The sequence below is a fragment of the Octopus bimaculoides genome, chromosome 21 (assembly GCF_046866305.1).
Source record: "Octopus bimaculoides isolate indiv1 chromosome 21, ASM4686630v1, whole genome shotgun sequence".
Lineage (NCBI taxonomy): Eukaryota > Metazoa > Mollusca > Cephalopoda > Octopoda > Octopodidae > Octopus > Octopus bimaculoides.
In genome coordinates this window covers 28,407,969-28,415,468 of record NC_142948.1, presented here as the reverse complement: position 1 = coordinate 28,415,468, position 7,500 = coordinate 28,407,969, and the positions used below count along the sequence as shown (strand labels likewise).

Sequence of the window (7,500 nt, the reverse complement as noted above, 5' to 3'; positions counted from 1 at the left end):
ACACACACACACATACACACAAACAAACAACATATATTTACATTTATGCGTGTATCAGAACATCACAAAAAAAGAAGAAATAGAAAGTGGGTTTTTTTTCAGTTTTTCTATTTTTTCTTCTACGTTTTTCTCATCGCAAATACTCGAATGTACATGCCCACTTATAATATGTATGTATGGATATATATGTAGTTTATATATGTGGACGAGCGTATGCAGACATATGCATATAGATAGTTCACGTGCCTTTTAACATTCAGACATTTCAGTTCTATATTTAAGAGATGAGGAATTATTTACATTATTTACATTATTTACATTTGACGGATATTTGTCCTCATCTTGTTTGTTGTTAACACAACGTTTCGGCTGATATACTCTCCAGCCTTCGTCAGGTGTCATGGGGAAATTTCGAACATCGGTTCTCATTCCTAACGATATGGCGTAGTGGTTGAGAGCGCGGGCTACTAACACCAAGATTCCGAGTTCGATTCACGGCAGCGACCTGATTAATAATAGCAATAATAATAATAATAATAACATAATAATAGTAACATCGCCTGCATCTGCCCTTTATGAGTGGAAATGTTATGTATCAAAAAGTGTTGCATGTATCACTGCAGACAATTTCACATCTGGTACATGGATACATAAAGGTGCGTGCCACAGAATATGTTAAGATCTTCCAGTCATATGTTGATATTTGCCCACTTTACCAATGTTTGAAACCAGCTACAATTGTCTTTATGCTGAATAGCCGTGACAAGTTAACATACGACAACTGTAACGAGCTCCATTCGCTGTCACAGTGGTTAAATATCAACGCGACAAGATGTCAATATGTTTAGCTGGAAACTATTTTATATATGCATGTACCTGATGTTAACAAGACTTCATGATCCCTGCAACACAACTGGATGCACAATATTCACATCCATATAGGACAGTCTCAGGCGATGTAGAACCATCGTGGTACTGAATATTAAAGCTAAAACCCACTTCCGCATTCATTCATCGATTATTATTATATCAAATATATCTGTGGAATACCTGAAGCAGATCCTGAGGAAATATACCCCCAACGTGGATGACATCAGCAAGACCAAACTGTGACCGTGCTTTACTCAACACTCTAATTGACATATAACCATTAGTCCAAATTTTACATAAACATACACACACACATATATAAATGTACATATACACACATATATATTGATATTTATACACACACACACAAACTCACACACACACACACACACACACACACACACACACACACACACACACACACACACACACACACACACACACACATATATATATATATATATATATATATAAGCGCAGGTAATGCAAATAGTATAGCATATACAAGATAAACAACCCATATTTTGCAGAAAACTATTTTACATATATATATATATGTACCTGATGTGACCCAGACTGCTTTGAGCCCTGCAGCACAGTTGGACCCATACAATTCACACCCATAAAGAACGGTCTCAGGTGGGCTGGAACTATCGCAGTACTGAATATTGTGGGTAGTTTATCCTGTTCATGCTCTATTATTAGCATAATCTTGCGTTTGAGAATGAAATTATTTTCTTAACTTTCAAGACATCTCAACGTTTCTAAAGCAAACATTTTACTTGCATCGTAATATATATATATATATATATATATATATATATATATATATATATATATATATATATATATATATATATATATATATTTATATATGTATGTATGTATACAGACACATACACACTCGCACACACGCAGATACACAAGGAAACGCAATGACATATATATATATATATATGTATTTTATAAAATAACAGAAATTTCTTATTCGTTTTCATGAGGTGGCTTTACCCCAACTTGCCCCGGCGATCCTTGTGAAATTGCAGAATGTCCAAAAGTTCCAAATGCCGTGTGCAGGTAAGTAGAATGAAATTCAATAGTTTCTCATGTAAACATTAAAAGAGGTAATAAGGAGAGCGTGATATAGCGTAGCAGTAAATACGGCATCCTTTGGCATACATTATTATTATTCAATACGAGGCGGCGAGCTGGCAGAATCGTTAGCACGCCGGGTAAAATGCTTTGCGGTATTTTGCCCGTCTTTACACTCTTATTTTAAATTCCACCGATGTCCACCTTGCACTTCGTCCTTTCAGTGTCGATCAATTAAGTGCCTGTTGTGCACTGGAGTTAGTGTAGTCGAATCGTCCCCTCCCCACAATTTTGAGGCCTTCTGCTTTAAGTAGAAAGGATTATTATTATTCAATTTTTTAACATGCTTTCTCTGCAATGCCGAATGCAGGCCTGTGTGCCTTGTGTAGGTGCTGTAGTTTGTTGTGGTGCTTTTATTTTAGCTATATTGGGATTGCTTTACGTATGATGTGCGCTGTGAACAGTAGGGATAATTTCTGTAACGCATATTCATTCGCAACACTATGAGTTATTGGTTACGTATTAGTCTACAGGTTTTTTTAATCATATCTCTGGCACCAGTATCATTGGGATTGATTCTGTATTAGGCTCGTCATTCGAGTTATCTCCATATTCAGCAATTATGCAACCCATACTAATGTTACAATAATATTAGGACGGAGATGAGATCTAATTAACACTGTTATCTGGTAGGGCGAGGTTTTTAAAAAGTCTTTTAGAAAAGGTTTTTGGAAAGACCTGAAAGCATTTCCAAATATTGTATGAATGCAGTATTATTTTAAAACAATTTGTATGTGTTGTGGTGAAGCATTGTGTTCTGGGAAGACGAAGTCTTCTATTGTGGTGTTTTTATTTTTTTCTGACGTGCGTGACAAGCTCTATAATGTCTGTATCGACGGCTGTGAGGTTGGTGTTATTTGTGAAGTCAGACAACCAACCTACTAAAAGGATATACAATAAGCGACCGTAATTCGAGGTCCAGTATTTACGAAATACAAAGATCTCAACGTCAACCTTCATACAGGTACAACAGAAACAGGAAGAAAGAGTGAGAAAGGGTTGTGGTGGAAGAGTACAGCAGGGTTCTCCACCATCCCCTGCCGGAGCCTCGTGGAGCTTTAGGTGTTGTCGCTCAATAAACACTCACAGCGCCCGGTCTGGGAATCGAAACCGCGATCCTATGACGCAGAATACACACACACAAAAAGCAATCCACTCAGCCAATACTCCACGCATACAAATTTAAGCAAGTAATAAATACCATACTCTTCACACTCCATATATAATACAAATCGTACATAACAGACTTCTTGCAAAACAAAAAGTCGCACTACATAAATATATTTAGAATTTTACATTTGACTTCCATTTTGTCTCTTTTTTGAAAAGCATATTTGTCTTATATATTGAATTGTTTTTCTTTTTAGGCGGAACTCCTGCAGTTGCAAAGCTGAGTTTTATGTTGGATGGATGCGTGTGACAGACCAATGTCATAACATTTAGATTAAGAAAACTAATAAACAATCAGTACTTGGTCCTCTAATACTTTGCGTAGTGTCTTAATTTGTGTATTGTCTTTCTGAATTTCAAAACTGTTTTGACATTTTTTTCGAGCAAAACCGATTAACATCGGCATACTATTGTTACATTTCAAATAAATTCAAATCACGAAGACATTAAAAACTAAGTTTGTTTCTTTTTTCGTCAGTGTAATAATGTCATACTTTAGCAAAAAATGTGCCGTTGTTAATGCTGAAAGAAAGTAAGCGAATAATGGATTTATATTAGCCACCTGGGAGATGGCACGCCTTTGGAAAGAATCCGGTGTTCAGAACTGCTAGAAATATCAACCATATCTTAAAACTAGGATTACTTGAAAGAATCGTCCCAGATATACCATGTTTAAAAGACGCATAGGTTAGTTGTCCTAGATAAGCTGTGAAAATTTCAAAACACAGTCCTCAAATTAGTTATTTCATAATTCGAGACCGGAAAATATACTTACTTTTCCTTGAAGATACTCAATAAAATATATTGTTTTTCACGTCTGAATGCTGAAGATCCGAATATACTCTCGGCGGATTGAAACATGTGTAGGATTTCTTTCGGATATTTTTGATTGTTTTGTTGATCCGTTTTCACTTAACCTTTTTGTTATATGTATCAATTTTACTTTGTATTACATTGTGATAGAAATAAAAAAGAACCAAGTATCTATTATATTTTTTCTTCTCTATTTTCTTTTCTTACCTTTATAATTTTAAGAACGTATATCCAAATGTATGTGTGTGTTTGTGAGTACTCACACGAACACACACACTGACACTCATACATACACACGAATATATATATATATATATATATATATATATATATATATATATATATATATATACTAGCAGTAATACCCATCGTTGATCTGGTAATTACTGTTACTCTTTCTCGAGAGCCAAATTCAAAGTATTATCATACATATAAATTACTGCAGCTGTATTTGTGTATTTTATAAGAGAAAAGCTTGTAATAATTGAAGTAGAAGTAGAACGATTTCATACAAGAACTACTGTTTGTTTATTATATGACAATAAAGTTGTTGAATAAGAGTTTTCCAGCTCTGGCAGCTGTTGCTGGGGGTGTGGTGGTCCAAAATAATCATTGCAAATTGATTCCATCATTGGCTAACACCAGCCTCCGTTTTCAGGTAGAAAATTTACATTTAAGGTGTTGAGAGAAAGGAGATTAAAGAAGGCAACAAGGCTTGTGTGTATGTGTGTGTGTATGAGTGTCGATTTGCATGCGTGCGTGTGCGTGCGTGCGTGTGCATGTATGTATGTATAAAGGTATGTAAGTGTGTGTGTATATATATATATATATATATATATATATATGAAGTAAATTCCGAAAACGGTTAAGAAGTGTATATACTCTTAGCAGGTACCGTGCTCATTCGTATCTGCTAACACTGTTGGCTCACCTCAGTGAAAGTAGATGATCTGCATTTAAATAAATTTCTTATACTGGATCCAGCCTTATTTCGCTAAATGCAAATGTTTATGAAGACTGCATCACAATAAACGAGATTTACACACCCAGGTTATGTTACAGAGCGAATAAAATCTCCCTTTGTAAGGGTATAGAGATGTTTCCGCTGCGAGATTGTGCACACTGCAACTATTGCACAGTGGTGTTAATTACCAGTGTTGCCTCATCACTGTCAAATTTCACTTTTTTTCGGATATCACAGATATCATTAAAAGTTGATTTCCGGGATAAAGATTAATTTGACAATGATGAAGCAACTCCGGTAATCAACACCAAGATTGACTATCTACGGTGTATATCGGATTGCAGCAGTAGTACGTGTAGGTCCTGACAATGAAAGATGTGATTAACCTTATAGTAAAACCTTGATGTGTAAATCTCTATTCTCCCAATATTAATTCATTTATCTATATGTGTGTGTGGGTGTTGGTATGAGTTTGCGTGTGTGCGCGTATATACATATGTCTATCTATCTATCTATCTATATATATATATATATATCGTGGCACTCCGTCGGTTACGACGTTGAGGGTTCCAATTGATTCGATCAACGGAACAGCTCCGTGTATCCTTAACGTAGTTCTCGGTGAGATTCAGCGTGACACAAAGTGTGACAAAGCTAGCCCTTTAAAATACAGGAACAACAGAAACAGGAAGAGGGAATGAGAGCAAGTTGTGGTGAAAGATTCCAGCAGGGTTCACCGCCATTCCCTGCCGGAGTCTTGTGGAACTTTCGGTGTTTTCGCCCGGTCTTGAAAACCAGGTAATACATCATGCGCTTGAGCATGTGCTTCAATGGGTGTGCATACGTGGGCGCTCAGCTTTTGGAAGTAAATGCGTAATTACAAATGACCTTGGAGTAAAATAATATTCACGTCTCGAACCTGCGTCTCTGATGAAAAATACGTACAAAAAACATGTCACCATAAATGTTTTCAGTGATGCAAATATTTAATTTTTTTTCTTTAGCATGACCGCAAATCCCAAACATTTCAAAATTATTCTCATCTTCCGCTTCTTTAGAATTGTTTCGGTTATTTCAGTGTTTCATGGTTCTTTCTTCTAATGTTGCAGGTGAAGTTTCCTTACGAGAGCATGTAAGAAATAAAGAAAGGGCACCTGAAACATAATTCACTATTCATGTCTTTTCTCTCTACAGGCAAGATCGCATAATCGGAGGATCTGTATGAAAAACGACCTGTAGTTACAGCTCATTCATTGCACAGTTACCTACAACGTGTATGGCCCTCCGTATTATTCATCAGTTTTCCAACGTATTTTTGATCAAGTCACGGAAACGTTTCCCCGTTTTCAAACGTATTTTTCATCAAGTCACAGAATCGTTTCTTTCAAACTCTCCTTAGGTGAAGTCCATCTCTAACCATAAAGCATAAGATCTCTCTGAGAATCTTCGTTTGTAACGGCTTGTATTTCGGTTTCAATATAATCGGTATTGACGATTTTGAGCGGCTGTTTTTGTTATCATAGGTGTCATTCATATTACTACAGGTTGCGGCAAAATTCATTCTTTAATCCCCAGATCCAACATTAATCATATATATTTCTACAGCAAACGCACAATGAGCTCCATTCTAACATGTGATACTAATTACAAACTATGACAAAACATTCGTTACCCAAAGATATCATCACCTAGCTAAATTCATTAGCATCACACCAACCACCGTTTAAAATTTGGGGGGTTTCTTCGTCGCATCCTCTTTTCCATTTATGCATGACAATGGATCTCACCTTGGCAATCTCCACTACACGAAAATCCGCCCTTGTGTTCCTGCAAGGCAATAGTCTCTGTCGAACACATACATAGTCTTGAATTTTCTTGTTATATTTGTTTGAATTGCAAAACAAGGCATTTCTTTAATCCGCGATAAGATTTTATTTTGTGCAACTATAGAAAGTAGAGTAAATCTCCCATTTATATACAGAATCTCACTCTTGTTTGAAGCCTATGAATTATTATTTGTTGCCTTAAATTCTAGCTTCAAATTACTATCGTAATCGTTCCCGATAACTGGTAATTATGGTCGGATGTTTATTTTGTCTGCATCAGTCAACAACATTATAATAAACAGTACATGACCAAAACTCTACCTGCTGGTACTCCACATAACATGCATTGTTTTTAAAAGTGCCTTCTTCATTTCTACAGTTTAATTATAAGGCTTTAGAAAATTTAAAGTGCGTGAGCGGGTACAATGTTTAGTGCGTCGGACAAAATGCTTAGACGCACTTCTATGTCTTTAGTTATGCATAGATTTTGCTAACGAATTCAACGCCATTACATTTACAAAGAGAAGAGGCAAACCAATTTCTAAAATCTTCCCGACTTTAGTATACTTTCAACAATTACAACAGTTTAGGCTGTTTCGATATAGATTAAACAAACGAGGTTTAAATTATAATGAAAGATTTGAAACAATCAAAACACAGAGAAAATAATGAGGAATAATTCCTGAACTAAATTCAAAGAAGTTT

General features: G+C 35.8%; 1 long non-coding RNA gene across 1 annotated transcript in view; it reads right to left on the bottom strand.

Annotated features, from left to right (window-relative positions):
* Positions 1-7,464: 7,464 nt before the first annotated feature.
* LOC106869916 (uncharacterized) overlaps positions 7,465-7,500 on the bottom strand; it is a 5,096-nt gene continuing 5,060 nt past the window's right edge. The window contains exon 3 of the long non-coding RNA XR_001409456.3: positions 7,465-7,500. This exon is cut by the window's right edge and continues 101 nt beyond it. This is a non-coding gene — a long non-coding RNA (uncharacterized LOC106869916).